The sequence below is a fragment of the Zingiber officinale genome, chromosome 8A (assembly GCF_018446385.1).
Source record: "Zingiber officinale cultivar Zhangliang chromosome 8A, Zo_v1.1, whole genome shotgun sequence".
Lineage (NCBI taxonomy): Eukaryota > Viridiplantae > Streptophyta > Magnoliopsida > Zingiberales > Zingiberaceae > Zingiber > Zingiber officinale.
The window spans coordinates 80,259,843-80,276,626 of record NC_056000.1 but is presented as its reverse complement, the minus strand read 5'-3'; positions in this window follow the sequence as shown (position 1 = coordinate 80,276,626).

The following is a 16,784-nucleotide window of genomic DNA, read 5'->3' as shown; positions in this document are numbered from 1 at the left end:
TAGAAACTGAAATTAAATTCTTTCTAAAACTGGGTACATAAAGACAATTTCTTAAAATCAAATTTCTATTTCCACTAAAAGATAAGTAGACGTCTCCCACTGCAACAGCTGCCACCTTAGTAGCATTGCCCATGTAGATGGTAATTTCTCCTTCAGATAGTCGTCGGGTTTCCTGGAACCCCTGCAAGGAATTGCAGACATGATCAGTGGCTCCCGTATCTACACACCAGGTGCTGGTAGATAACACCGCTAAACATGTTTCAACAACTAGAGCATGAGATATACCTTTGTTTTGGTTCCTACGAGGACAGTCCGCCTTCCAATGTCTGCTTGCGGATGAAGCACTTGCCCTTCGGCTTCTTCCAGCTTTAAATCTCGTACACTGAGATTTATTCACTTTCTTTTGAACCAAATTGTTTCTTCTTCTTTTCTTCGGTTTAGAAGTAGAACCATTTTCAATAGTGAATTTGAGCATTGTGACGAAATAATCCTTCTGCTTCTTGAAATTAGTAGTTCCGCTAATGAATAAACCCTCTTATTCATATTATAGTTCAAACGGAACTTCTAGGTAGCGTTTGGAGGATCATATCGATATGAGTTTCTCCATCAATTTCTCCTCCAAGGATCTGTATCTCGCTTAGATAAGCCATCATCTTTAGGATATGATCCTCACAGGAGTACCCTCTTGCATGGTGGTCATCATTATCTTTCTCATGGCTTCTTGCCTAGAAGCCCTATCTGATGACCAAAGAGTTCCTTGAGATTATATCATAAATCGTTGGTAAATCTTGATGTCGATGTTGCAATACATTTGACATTGAAGCCAAAATGTAACACCGCGCCATCTCAAATGCTTTTACCCATTTCCTATGATATTCAATCTCCTCTTGGGTAGATTCACTAGTAGGTGCATCAGGGCACTGCTCAGTTAGTACAAATTTATAGCTTTCAGCAGTAAGAACAATGTCCAGGTTTCTTTTCCAAACTATGTAGTTTGGTCCAGTAAGTCTATTTTGTTGAAGTATGATGGACAGTGGGTTGAAAGACATCCTAAGAATCACAAATAACTTTTGGTCAGAACTCTAAATTTAGAATAATATTGATTCCTCAAACAATACTATTTTAAATTAACCAACACCTCAAAACACCGTGAATTTTGTATGCCACGTTAGTGTGGACGTATACAAATTCAACATTTGTAAAAGGAGGGTTTTAACCCATTAATTTTATTATCTTGTCAACCTAACTTTTTGACAAATAAAATTAATAGTTGGTATCTTTTGGTCACACAAATAATAGCAGTGACTCCGATGGGGAGGATACTATTAGGTGTGTCTAAGTGTATACCATTACTTGACACTAAGTCCATTAATAAGATTATGCCTCTTCCGTTGGGGAAGATCACACGCTCTTAATTAACTTCCTATAGTCATCCAAAAATGGAAGTCTGTTCTAGTGATCCACAAACAAGCTCATCCGTTATGGAGGAAGGCACTCAGAGCCAACGCGCAAGCTTGTTTGCATCACTTACAAACCAGTAATGGAGACCATGGGATTTATTTAAAAATCCCTCTCCCACTTAGTTATTTATAAATGAGGAATTTTAACTATGCTAGCCTACTAAGCATGTAAACTAACACATACACACAGCACAATATAAAAGCAATAAATAGAAAATCTAATTTTCAACTATTATGACTTTTATCTCTAGTTGTCCTCCGTGTGTTGTCATCCCAAGCTGCTGCCATATTTGGCCACCGCCACCGGGTCTCGCTGTCGCATCCATCTTGCTCCTAGTTCCGCTGCGCCTCTGGTCCTTAGAAGGTTCCACGCTTTGCAAGATTCGATCTGCAACATAAATAGAATTTTACATTTTTGATCCTATATTCCATAAAAGGAATGTACATGTATCTAGATCAAAAATAAAATTCTAATAAAACTAAATACAGCTCCTGCTGTATTTTAATACAATCATGCACACACATATAAATGCCCTTGACATGTCCAAGGGTCCAACCACACACATAATAACTAAAAGCCATAATAGTTGGATCCTGCATCCACAAAGTTAGCACATCCTACTATTAACCTGCCTAAATTATGTATGACATGTGCATAATTAAACTAATACCAAATACGCAGAGGCAAAACCCTAGCTCTGATACCAATTGTTGGTTGCTACTCGGAAAACCTAGAGGTTCCACTGTACAAAAATTTTGTACAAAGGTCTGAACCTTTTCCTAGCTACCATGTGTTCTTTTAAATTAAATTTTGGATCGCCTGCAGAACTTAACACGTTTGATCCAAAACTTAACCTATTCGTTCTTTTAGGTTTTGACTTGGGTCTCCTGCGGAACTTAACACGTTCGACCCAAATCACCTTAAGTTATTAATTCCATTAAATATTAATTTCCATAATTGGTTCCCAGTACTGACGTGGCGAGGCACATGGCCTTCTTGGATATGGGAGCAACCACCACCGACTAGACAAAACCTTTTATAGAAAGCTAATATTTAATTTCCTAAAATAACTTTAGGTTAACCAAAAAGAACAATCAAATCACAAGGAAAAAATAAAACAAAAGAACACAACTTCGAAAAACATATTCGAAATACTAGAATGTAAGCCTCTTGTATTTGGTATTATTTCCATAAATAACTAGTATGATGCGGAAATAAAAATTACTAGTTATACCTTGTAGAAAAACCTCTTAATCTTCTATCGTATTCCTCTTCTAACCTCGGACGTTGTGTGGGCAACGATCTACCGAGATGAGAAACCACCAACCACCTTCTTCTCCTCCAAGCAAGGTTCGGCCACAAAGGAAGAACTTCCCCAAAGAAGAAAACCAAAATACTAACCAAGCTCCAAGAGATGCTAGCTTTCTCTCCTTCTTCTTCTTCTTCTCCAAGTAGTATCCGGCCACCACAAGAACTCCAAGAGGGATGAAGTATTCGGCCACCACAAGAGGAAGAGAGGGAGAGGATGATGGCCGGCCACAACACCAAGGAAAAGAGGGAGAGAAAACAATAGAGGTTGTTCCATGAAGCCACCCTCACCCCTTCTTTTATATTCCTTGGCCTAGGCAAATTAGGAAATTTAATTACAATAAAATTTCCTCAATTTCCTTGTCATGATTTAATTGAGAAAAAATAAAATAAAATTTCCCCAATTACAATCTCATGGCCGGCCACATCATTGGAGAACAAATTGGACAAGTTTTAATCAACAATTAAAACTTCCTAATTTGTTTCCGGAAATTTTTAAAAATAAAATTTCTCTTTAAAAATCTCTACATGGTTAATAAAAAGAAATTTTCATAATTTTAATTTTACAATATGTGAATAATTTTTAAAGAGAAAATAAAATATCTCACCAATCTACAAATAAGGAAAGAGATCTAATCTCTTTCTTTAATCTTTTGTAAATTTTACAAGAGAGATAATTTTAATTCTCTTTAATAAATTATTTCTTCCACATAATAAAAATTAAAATTAAAAATTCTTTTTAATTTTATTTTGGCCGGCCCTACTAGCTTGGGTTCAAGCTAGGGCCGGCCACCCAATCTTATACCTAGGCCGGCCCTAGCTTGTTTCCCAAGCTAGCTTGGCCGGCCCCTATTGGGTGGGAATAGAAGGTGGGTATAGAACTCTATAACTAAGAGGCTACGATAGGGACCGAGAGGAGGAATTGGTTTTGGTCTCCCGATAAAATTAAGCATCCCGTGTTCGCCCCGAACACACAACTTAATTTTATCAATGATAATTCATTCCACTAGAGAACTATCATTGAACTACCGCACCAATCCCAAATTACATTTTTGGGCTCCTTCTTATTATGAGTGTGTTAGTCTCCCTGTGTTTAAGATATCGAATGTCCACTAATTAAGTGAGTTACTGACAACTCATTTAATTAATATCTAAGTCCAAGAGTAGTACCACTCAACCTTATCGTCATGTCAGAATAAGTCCACCTGCAGGGTTTAACATGACAATCCTTATGAGCTCCTCTTGGGGACATTATCAACCTAGTATCTCTAGGATACAGTTTCCTTCTATAATCAACAACACACACTATAAGTGATACCATTTCCCAACTTATCGGGCTTATTGATTCATCGAACTAAATCTCACCCATTGATAAATTAAAGAAATAAATATCAAATATATGTGCTTGTTATTATATCAGGATTAAGAGCACACACTTCCATAATAACCGAGGTCTTTGTTTCTTTATAAAGTCAGTATAAAAGAAACGACCTCAAATGGTCCTACTCAATACACTCTAAGTGTACTAGTGTAATTATACAGTCAAGATAAACTGATACCTAATTACACTACGACCTTCTAATGGTTTGTTCCTTTCCATTTTGGTCGTGAGCTACTGTTTATAATTTATAAGGTACTGATAACATTATCTTCTGCATGTGACACCACAAGCTATGTTATCTACAATATAAATTAATTGAACAACTACAAATAAATGTAGATAATTTGACCAAATGTGATTCTTTATTCAAGACAAATGTTTACAAAAGCTTAGGCTTTCAGTCTACACTCCAACATGGAATTCATACAAATAAAAACTAGCATGATGCGGAAAATAATTACTAGTTATACCTCTTCCTTGTATGCTAATAACCTCGAGATCTTCTGCCGTATTCCTCGCCTCCTCTTGTACGTCGAGTGGGCGACGATCCTCCAAGATGAACACCACGCAAAACTCCTCCTCCTTCTCTAATATTCGCCCACCACCACCACCAAGGAACAAAAGAGAGCAAGGGGAAAGGGAAGGGAGAGAGGGCCGACCACAAGAGAGAGCATCAACAAGAGAATAAGAATTGATGTATCATGAGGCCTCTCCTCCCCTTCTTTTGTAATACTTGCCCAAGGCAAATAAGGAAAGATTTTTACAAAAATTAAAATCTTCCTCTTATTTTTCCTTTTCCCCTTTTATTTTTCCTTTTCTCCTTTAATTGAATGATTGGCCGGCCCCTTGCTTGGGCACCAAGCAAGGGTGGCCGACCCCTTAAAAGAAGGAAAATAATCTTTGTAAAAATTTTATAAGCAAGGAGTGAAAGCTCTTATAAAATTTTACAAGCTCTCTTTTAATTTCATAATGTGGATGTTAAAAAAGGAAAGTTTTAAAAATTAAAACAAAGTTTTAAAATTTAAAACTTCTTTTCTAAAATTTCCTTTTTTAACATGGTTACTGTAACTACTCGCCTCCTACTGACTAGGCTGCGAGGCCGGACCGTTACGTTATGCTGTGCTGGACTATTAATGCGGAATGAAAACTGGATTTATTAAAATTTTACTGAACTAAATGCTGTAAAGTTTAACTTAGTGTTCTGGGTGTACCTAGGAGTTGTACACATGCTAGGGGAGGTGTTTACAACTGATAATAAACTTCGGATCGATCCACAGACCGATCTACTGATACTGGCACGGTAGGAAACTCCGGATCATTCAACCGACCGATCCATAAACTACGCTGCAATCTTGTACGCTGCTGGATCGGTCTGCCGATCGATCCAGCTGGTCCCTGATCGGTCAATGAGACCGATCAGTGGCTTACTGATCGGTCTGCTGACCGATCAGTGAGCCATTTTTTTCGCGACCCAGCTCCTGATCGATCCACGGATCGATCAGGGAACGAACAGAAAGCTTCTGTTCGCAGAACCCAGGTCCCTGATCGGTCTACCGACCGATCAGAGACTCCCTGATCGGTCTGCTGACCGATCAGGGGTTTCTGATTTCGTATCAGGCCCCTGATATCAGCACTGATGCGTGCCAAAGTCATTACACAACACTATAAAAGCTAAGAGAAACATTCTACTAGGTAATGGCTAACATACTAAACATGATTAAGGCATAGGATACTAATTCATGGCATGTAAACATATGGAAACCAAAACTAACAAGATTTTAAACTGTTCTCTTGCTAACTAACAGAAACATAAGATAACGCTTGCTATAAGTACTAATGCATACTGAACACGTTCTAATGCATAATAAAGTAAAACTAGATCCCTAGGATCTTTATTCCAGTTCCTTCCACACACATCTTGATCTGCATTGACCTCCAGCCTCCACTGCTAGTCCGTTTTCCTTTTACCTGTATCTGCAGTATAAGGAAAATAGTATCTATAAGCTAAAAAGCTTAGTAAGAAACCATCTACCTCACTAAAACATGCATACGATGCAAATATGATTTTAAATCATGCTGTTTGAAAGGATACGCTAAGTAAACTGAATAAACTAAGCATGGCATGGCATATCTAAAGCTGAACATGATATCAATCACATGGTATCAATAAAGAACTAAACTGATACTAAAAACTGAACTACTGCTAGGACTGTACTGAATTCACGAACTAATTTGTGAAAGGTTGAAAACCATATACATATAGTAAGTGAAAATATTAAACATGCTGCTGATGGGCCCTTGCAACTGTACTTGCTGTGCGCGCATCCCTAACTAGACCCGGGATTGTAAGTTCCGAATCTAGTAGGGTTTACTAGGTTAGCTAAACCTAGGGACGACTATGGGAGCCCAACCCATTGGATATCTAATCCAGTACAGTGCCACTGAAAAGTAAAATACTGAAATAGCTACTACTATTTTGCTGAATCTAGGTTATCTGAACCTAGAACTAGGTTGTCTGAACCTAGAGGCGACTGTGGGAGCCCACCCATTTGGACATCTAGTCTCATAAAAGCTGAAATAAAGACTGATCATGCTAATTAACATGTTCTATGGCATTTAACTAAATGCCCACTGTATCATAAGGCTGTGCTAGGCATTTTGTCGAGCATTAGGTGCTCTCTAACTCTCCTCTCGATCAGGGAGACCACCTCTAGGCACCCAGCAGCGTCTAAACCCCTATCTACAGAGGGTACACGTGCTCAACCCATCTAGAGATGCTCACTAATCCCTAAATCTATGAGAAGGGTTAAAATACACACTATATGCTGACAAAATTCAATAAAACTAATCTAATGCATAAAAGAAAACACGCGAGAGCTACTCATACTGCAGGTGAGAGGTTTCTTACCTTGTGTGCTAGATTTCTTACAAATCTAATCGCTAGAAATTCCGGTGGAGACGACTTCTCGACGATTCGCTCGCGTCCACGTGCTCTACTCGCGGAGGGGAACGTCCTTGTGCTGAAATCGTCGCCGGAAAGTGACCTTGGGACCCTAGGGATGGAACCCTAGTTCTTCCCTTGTTGTGGCGCCAAGAGAAGGAGAGGGGAGAGGGTTGGCGTCGGCGTGAGGGTTTTGGAGAGGAGTTGCCGAACCAAGTTCTAAAAATAAACCAAACCCCAACTTAAATTTCCTATTTATACTAAGTAATTAATGTTAGGGTGTATACTAAAAGCCTAGCTTTTGGTATAAACATTTATCTAGTAATAAGAATCACATTGGTCAAATATCTACATTTATGACAAATGTAGTTGTTCAATTAATTTATATTGTAGATAACATGGTGTGTGGTGTCATACACAGAGGATCATGTTATCAGTACCTTATAAATTATAAACAGTAGCTCACGACCAAAATGGAATTGAACAAACCATTAGAAGGTCGTAGTGTAATTAGGTATCAGTTTATCTTGACTGTATAATTACACTAGTACACTTAGAGTGTATTGAGTAGGACCATTTGAGGTCGTTTCTTTTGTACTGATTTTATAAAGAAACAAAGACCTCGGTTATTATGGAAGTGTGTGCTCTTAATCCTAATATAATAACAAGCACATATATTTGATATTTATTTCTTTAATTTATCAATGGGTGAGATTTAGTTCGATGAATCAATAAGCCCGATAAGTTGGGAAATGGTATCACTTATAGTGTGTGTTGTTGATTATAGAAGGAAACTGTGTCCTAGAGATACTAGGTTGATAATGTCCTCAAGAGGAGCTCATAAGGATTGTCATGTTAAACCCTGCAGGTGGACCTAGTCCGACATGATAATAAGGTTGAGTGGTACTACTCTTGGACTAAGATATTAATTAAATGAGTTGTCAGTAACTCACTTAATTAGTGGACATTCGATATCTTAAACACAGGGAGACTAACACACTCATAATAAGAAGGAGCCCAAAAATGTAATTTGGGATTGGTGCGGTAGTTCAATAATAGTTCTCTAGTGGAATGAATTATTATTGATAAAATTAAGTTGTGTGTTCGGGGCGAACACGGGATGCTTAATTTTATCGGGAGACCAAAACCAATTCCTCCTCTCGGTCCCTATCGTAGCCTCTTATTTATAGAGTACTATACCCACCTATACCCACCTTCATACCCATGAGAAAGGGGCCGGCCAAGCTAGCTTGTGGTTCAAGCTAGGGCCGGCCAAGCCTTGGTTCATGGGTGGCCGGCCCTAGCTTGAACCCAAGCTTAGGTGGCCGGCCCCATTAAATTAAAAAGAATTTTAATTTTAATTTTTATTATGTGGAAGATATAATTTATTACAGAGAATTAAAATTAAAATATCTCTCTTTAAAAGATCTACAAAAGATTAAAAGAAAGAGATTAGATCTCTTTCCTTATTTGTAGATTGGAAAGATATTTTATTTTTTCTCTTTGAAAAATTATTCACATGTTGAAAATTAAAATTATAGAAATTTCTTTTTATCAACCATGAAGGGATTTTAAAAGTAAATTTTATTTTTTAAAATTTCCAAAGACAAATAAGGAAGTTTCAATTGTTGATTAAAATTATCCTATTTGCTCTAGATGAGGTGGCCGCCCACATACAATTAATTAGGAAAATTTATTTAATTTTTTCTTAATTAATTGTTGTCAAGGAAAGTTAAGGAAAATTTATTATAAATAAATTTCCTTATTTGCCAAAGCCAAGGAATATAAAAGAAGGGGTAGGGGTGCCGTCATGGATACAACCTCTATTATTTTTCTCCTCTCTTTTCTTTGGTGTGGTCGGCCCTTCCCTTTCTCTCTTCTCCTCTTGTTGGCCGAAACCTATCTTCTTGGTGGAGCTTTTGTTTGTGGCCGGATCAAGGAAGGAGAAGAAGGAGAGAAAGCAAGTCTCATCTCTAGCATCCCTTGGAGCATTGGTGGTGGCCGAAATTATTCATCCTTGAAGAAAATTATTGTGGCCGGCCATCCTCTTCCTTTCTTCCTCTTTTGTGGTGGCCGAAACTTATCTCTTGCTTGGAGTTCTTGTGGTGGCTGGATACTACTTGGAGAAGAAGAAGAAGAAGGAGAGAAAGCTTGTATCCCTTGGAGCTTGGTTGGTGTTTTGTTCTTCGTCCTTGGTGAAGCTTCTTTGTGTTGGCCGAACCTAGCTAGGAGAAGAAGAAGGTGCTTGGTGGTTTCTCATCTCGGAAGATCGTTGCCCACACAACGTCCGAGGTTAGAAGAGGAATACGGTAGAAGATCAAGAGGTTTTTCTACAAGGTATAACTAGTAATTTTTCTTTCCGCATCATACTAGTTATTTATGGAAATAATACCAAATACAAGAGGCTTACGATTCTAGAATTTCGAATATGTTTTTCGATGTTGTGTTCTTTTGTTTTTTCTTTTCCTTGTGATTTGATTGTTCTTTTCGGTTAACCTAAAGTTATTTTAGGAAATTAAATATTAGCTTTCTATAAAAGGTTTTGTCTAGTCGGTGGTGGTTGCTCTCATATCCAAGAAGGCCGTGTGCCTCGCCACGTCAGTACTGGGAACCAATTATGGAAATTAATATTTAATGGAATTAATAACTTAAGGTGATTTGGGTCGAACGTGTTAAGTTCCGCAGGAGATCCAAGTCAAAACCTAAAAAGAACAAATAGATTAAGTTTTGGATCAAACGTGTTAAGTTCCGCAGGCGATCCAAAATTTAATTTAAAAGAACACATGGTAGCTAGGAAAAGGTTCAGACCTTTGTATAAAATTTTTGTACAGTGGAACCTCTATGTTTTCCGAGTAGCAACCAACAATTGGTATCAGAGCTAGGGTTTTGCCTCTGTGTATTTGGTATTAGTTTAATTATGCACATGTCATACATAATATAGGCAGGATAATAGTAGGATGTGCTAACTTTGTGGATGCAGGATCCAACTATTATGGCTTATAGTTTTATGTGTGTGATTGGACCCTTGGACATGTCAAGGGCATTTATATGTGTGTGCATGATTGTATTAAAATACAGAAGTTGTATTTAGATTTATTAGGATTTTATTTTGATCTAGATACATGTACATTCCTTTTATGGAATATAGGATCAAAATGTAAAATTCTATTTATGTCATGGATCGAATCTTGCAAAGCGTGGAACCTTCTAAGGACCAGAGGCGCAGCGGAACTAGGAGCAAGATGGATGTGACAATCCGGTGGCGGTGGCCAAATATGGCAGCAGCTTGGGATGACAACACGGAGGACAACTAGAGATAAAAGCCATAATAGTTGAAAATTAGATTTTCTATTTATTGCTTTTATATTGTCTGTGTGTGCATGATAGTTTACAAGTTTAGTAGGCTAGCATAGTTAAAATTCCTCATTTATAAATAACTAAGTGGGAGAGGGATTTTTAAGTAAATCCCATGGTCTCCATTACTGGTTTGTAAGTGATGCAAACAAGCTTGCGCGTTGGCTCTGAGTGCCTTCCTCCATAACGGATGAGCTTGTTTGCAGATCACTAGAACAGACTTCCATTTTTGGATGACTATAGGAAGTTAATTAAGAGCGTGTGATCTTCCCCAACGGAAGGGGCATAATCTTATTAATGGACTTAGTGTCAAGTAATGGTATACACTTAGACACATCTAATAGTATCCTCCCCATCGGAGTCACTGCTATTATTTGTGTGACCAAATGAGACCAACTATTAATTTGTCATAAAACTAGGTTGACAATATAATAAAATTAAAGGGTTAAAACCCCTCTTACAAATGATTGATTTTGTATACGTCCACACTAACGTGGCATACAAAATTAACGATGTTTGAGATAATTTTATTTGTCATAAAGTTACGTTGACAAGATAGTTAATGGGTAAAACCCTCCTCTTACAAATGTTAATTTTGTATACGTCCACACTAACGTGGCATGCAAAATTCACGGTGTTTTGAGGTGTTGGTAAATTTAAATAGTATTGTTAGAGGAATCAATATTATTTTAAATTTAGAGTCTTGACTAAATATTTGATTAAAGATAGATCAACTATTAATTTTATTCGTCATAAAGTAAGGATGACGAGATAATAAAATTAAATAATAAAATTTCCTCTTTGAATTTGTATACGTCCACACTAACGTGGCATACAAAATTCATGGGGATTTTTAAGGAGTTGGTCTTAACCAAATATTTTTGTGATTTTTAGGAAGAAGGTCAATCCCTAGCTGATATACTTTAGGATAGACTTAGTGGTCCCAATTATAATTGATTGGAAATAGAATTTGGACATTAAGGTAGACTGTCCTCTTAGAACTAAGAACAATATAGGTGTATTTTATTCATTAGTTGATACATGTTTAGTGGAGTTATCTACCGGTACCTGGTGTGTAGATATGGGAGCCACTGATCATGTCTGTAATTCATTGCAGGGTTCCAGGAAACCCGACAACTAAATGAAAATAAAAAACACCGTCCACATGGGCACTACTGCAAAAGTAGCTGTTGCAATGGGAGAGGTTTATTCTCTAATAGGAATAAAATTTGGATTATTAGGAATTGTCTTTACATACTAAGTTTAGAAAGAACCTGAGTTTCTAAACTATTATAGAATAGATATTGTGTCTATTTTGATAACAAAGTTGTTATCAAGAAAAATAGGCAAGTTATCTATTCTGGTATGTTGGTTGACAATTTATAATCCAATAACTCCCATGATGCAACAAATGGAAATTAATAACACATCTTCTAACTTAAGAGAAAGCAACCTTCGAAAATGAACCAATTATATCTTTGACATCTAAGGCTAGGTTATATTAACTTAAGTAAGATTCATTGGTAGCTGATGAACTTTTGGGTTCATTAGTAGTGGAAATCTTTCCAACCTGTGAGTCTTATTTGGAAGGAAAATAACCAAGAAGCTTTTAAGTCCGAGGGGTATGGAGTCAAAGATATGTTAAAAACGGTTCATTCTGATTTGTGTGATCCTATGACTATCCAGACAAGAGGTAGTATTGAATATTTTGTCTATTGACAACTATTCAAGATACAAATAAATTTACTTAATGTACTGCAAGACTAAGTACTTTGATTAGTTCAAAGAGTACAAGGTTGATGCGGAGAAATGTTAAAGTAAAAAGTCACTATGGAAGATCGTAGTGACAAGTACCTCTTGAGAGATTTTAGGAGTCACTTATCAGTAGTTGGATTTCAATCCCAACTAACTGCATCTGGTACACCCCAACAGAATGGTGTAGTAGAAAGAAGGTAAAGGACTCTTATGGAATAATTAGATAGATGATGAGTTATTCAGAAAATTACCAAATTTGTTTTAAGGATAAACTCTGAAAACGAAAGTGAATATAGTACCTTCCAAATTAGAACTCTCTACTCATATAGAATTGCTGAATAGGTGAAAACCTATTTTGAAGCATATTCGGATTCGGGTAATCCAGCACATATGTTAAAGAGAGACAATGATAAGTTGGATAGGAGTTCACTTGTTTGTAAGTTATCCTAGATAAACAAAAGTAGATTTATAGTCTTAAAAATCAGAAGGTCATTGTTAGCATCAATGACTGATTTTTTAGAAAAGGACTATATAATGAACCACGTGCTCATAAGTAAATTTGTTCTTAAATAATAAAGGACATGTCTAACCTAGTACCAACTGTACAAGATGAGATACCACAAGAAAACTGCAACACGTATCACAAATTGATACACAATTACAGAAAGTGTCTTGTTGTAGTGGGAGGGTTGTTATGCAACCTAAATAGGTTCATGTTTTGGGAGAGTTTTTGGACTCGATCCCTGGAGGACATGAACCTGATCTCCGGTCATATGATGAAGCACTCCAAGATAAAGATACAGCATCTTGGGAAAGAGTAATGAATAAAAGAATTAGAATATATGTATTCTAATTAAAATCTGGAAGCTTGTAGAATCACCAAATGGTGTAAAAGCCGTTGGGTATAAAAAGGTCTATAATAGGAAAAGAGGGATAGACAGAAGGTAGTAACTTTCAAAGCAAGGCTTGATGAAAAGGAAACTTTTCACCGGTAGTCATGCTTAAGTCTATCCGGATTCTTTTATCTATTTGGCAAGAGGATGTCAAGACAAGATTCCTTAATGGAAGTTTTGAAAAAACATCCATATAAAGCAACCAGAAGGGTTCATTGCAAAGGGCTAAGAGCATCTTGTGTAAGCTCAATCAGTCTATGGACCGAGGCAAAGCTTCAAGGTCTTGGAACATCCGGTTTATCAAAGTAATCCAGATCTATGGATTTATTTAGTAACTGGATAAGTCTTGTGTATACAAAAGGTGTGATGGAAGCGTGGAGGTATTTCTTGTACTATACGTAGATAACATTTTTGGTAGTTGGAAACAATATCAAAATGTTGTCAGAAGTAAGGGTATGGTTGTCCAAATAATTCGATATAAAGGACTTGGGAGAATGTATATATTTTGAGATCAAAATAATAAGGGATCGAAAAAAAATATATTTTACTTATCCCAAGCTTGATACATCGGAAAATCCTTGCTCGTTTAAGCATGCAAAACTCCTCGAAAGGTTTCTTACTTTTTAAGGATGGAGTAACTTTATCTAAAGATATGTCTCTGTAGACATCAAAGGAGATAAAGGAAATAAAGCAGTTCTTTATGCTACGGCTGTTGGAAGCCTAATGTATGCTATGTACGAGATCAGAATCTATTTTGCCAAAGGCATAGTTAGCAGATATCAAAGTAACCCTGGACAAGGACAGTGGACTGCAATAAAGCATATATTGTAGTACCTTAGAGGCACTAGAGATTATATGCTAACTTACAAGACAATTAATTTGGTCCTTGTGGGTTGCATGGATTTTGACTTCCAATCGGATAGGGACAATAATAAGTCAACCTCGGGTTTTGTGTTTACTTTAGGAGGTAAAGTCATAACTATGGAAGAGTGATAAGCATAGGTGTTTTCTGACTCCACCATAGAAGCTTAGTATATGGCAAGCCTCCGAGGTAGCTATAAAAGCTGAATGACTCAATAATCTCAAGATAGACTTAGATATGATTTCGGTTTGTCCAAAGATTATTACAATTTATTGTAATAATATTGGTGCAATAAACTCAAGAAACCATAAGTCTATAAAGGCAAGTAAACACAATAGAGCAGTACCACCCAATACGAGAAATCGAATAAACAAGGAGAAGTTGTCCGCCTAGATTGCATCGGTGATGACCTATAGATCCTTCCACCGAGGTCCTTAAGGCAAGAGCTTTTGATGGACATGTTGAAGGGTTAGGAATCAGATGTATGGCAGTACAGCTTAGTCTTTTAGTATAAGTGGGAGATTGTTAGGGTGTATACTAAAAGCCTAGCTTTTGGTATAAACATTTATCTAGTAATAAGAATCACATTGGTCAAATATCTACATTTATGATAAATGTAGTTGTTCAATTAATTTATATTGTAGATAACATGGTGTGTGGTGTCACACACAGAGGATCATGTTATCAGTACCTTATAAATTATAAACAGTAGCTCACGACCAAAATGGAATTGAACAAACCATTAGAAGGTCGTAGTGTAATTAGGTATCAGTTTATCTTGACTGTATAATTACACTAGTACACTTAGAGTGTATTGAGTAGGACCATTTGAGGTCGTTTCTTTTGTACTGATTTTATAAAGAAACAAAGACCTCGATTATTATGGAAGTGTGTGCTCTTAATCCTAATATAATAACAAGCACATATATTTGATATTTATTTCTTTAATTTATCAATGAGTGAGATTTAGTTCGATGAATCAATAAGCCCGATAAGTTGGGAAATGGTATCACTTATAGTGTGTGTTGTTGATTATAGAAGGAAACTGTGTCCTAGAGATACTAGGTTGATAATGTCCTCAAGAGGAGCTCATAAGGATTGTCATGTTAAACCCTGCAGGTGGACCTAGTCCGACATGATAATAAGGTTGAGTGGTACTACTCTTGGACTAAGATATTAATTAAATGAGTTGTCAGTAACTCACTTAATTAGTGGACATTCGATATCTTAAACACAGGGAGACTAACACACTCATAATAAGAAGGAGCCCAAAAATGTAATTTGGGATTGGTGCGGTAGTTCAATAATAGTTCTCTAGTGGAATGAATTATTATTGATAAAATTAAGTTGTGTGTTCGGGGCGAACACGGGATGCTTAATTTTATCGGGAGACCAAAACCAATTCCTCCTCTCGGTCCCTATCGTAGCCTCTTATTTATAGAGTACTATACCCACCTATACCCACCTTCATACCCATGAGAAAGGGGCCGGCCAAGCTAGCTTGTGGTTCAAGCTAAGGCCGGCCAAGCCTTGGTTCATGGGTGGCCGGCCCTAGCTTGAACCCAAGATTAGGTGGCCGGCCCCCATTAAATTAAAAGAATTTTAATTTTAATTTTTATTATGTGGAAGATATAATTTATTACAGAGAATTAAAATTAAAATATCTCTCTTTAAAAAGATCTACAAAAAGATTAAAAGAAAGAGATTAGATCTCTTTCCTTATTTGTAGATTGGAAAGATATTTTATTTTTTCTCTCTAAAAAAATTATTCACATGTTGAAAATTAAAATTATAGAAATTTCTTTTTATCAACCATGAAGGGATTTTAAAAGGAAATTTTATTTTTTAAAATTTCCAAAGACAAAAAAGGAAGTTTTAATTGTTGATTAAAATTATCCTATTTGCTCTAGATGAGGTGGCCGACCACATACAATTAATTAGGAAAATTTATTTAATTTTTCTTAATTAATTGTTGTCAAGAAAGTTAAGGAAAATTTATTATAAATAAATTTCCTTATTTGCCAAAGCCAAGGAATATAAAAGAAGGGGTAGGGTGCCTTCATGATGAACAACCTCTATTATTTTCTCCCTCTTTTCTTTGGTGTGGTGGCCGGCCCTTCCCTTTCTCTCTTCTCCTCTTGTTGGCCGAAACCTATCTTCTTGGTGGAGCTTTTGTTTGTGGCCGGATCAAGGAAGGAGAAGAAGGAGAGAAAGCAAGTCTCATCTCTAGCATCCCTTGGAGCATTGGTGGTGGCCGAAATTATTCATCCTTGAAGAAAATTATTGTGGCCGGCCATCCTCTTCCTTTCTTCCTCTTTTGTGGTGGCCGAAACTTATCTCTTGCTTGGAGTTCTTGTGGTGGCCGGATACTACTTGGAGAAGAAGAAGAAGAAGGAGAGAAAGCTTGTATCCCTTGGAGCTTGGTTGGTGTTTTGTTCTTCGTCCTTGGTGAAGCTTCTTTGTGTTGGCCGAACCTAGCTAGGAGAAGAAGAAGGTGCTTGGTGGTTTCTCATCTCGGAAGATCGTTGCCCACACAACGTCCGAGGTTAGAAGAGGAATACGGTAGAAGATCAAGAGGTTTTTCTACAAGGTATAACTAGTAATTTTTCTTTCCGCATCATACTAGTTATTTATGGAAATAATACCAAATACAAGAGGCTTACGATTCTAGAATTTCGAATATGTTTTTCGATGTTGTGTTCTTTTGTTTTTTCTTTTCCTTGTGATTTGATTGTTCTTTTCGGTTAACCTAAAGTTATTTTAGGAAATTAAATATTAGCTTTCTATAAAAGGTTTTGTTTAGTCGGTGGTGGTTGCTCCCATATCCAA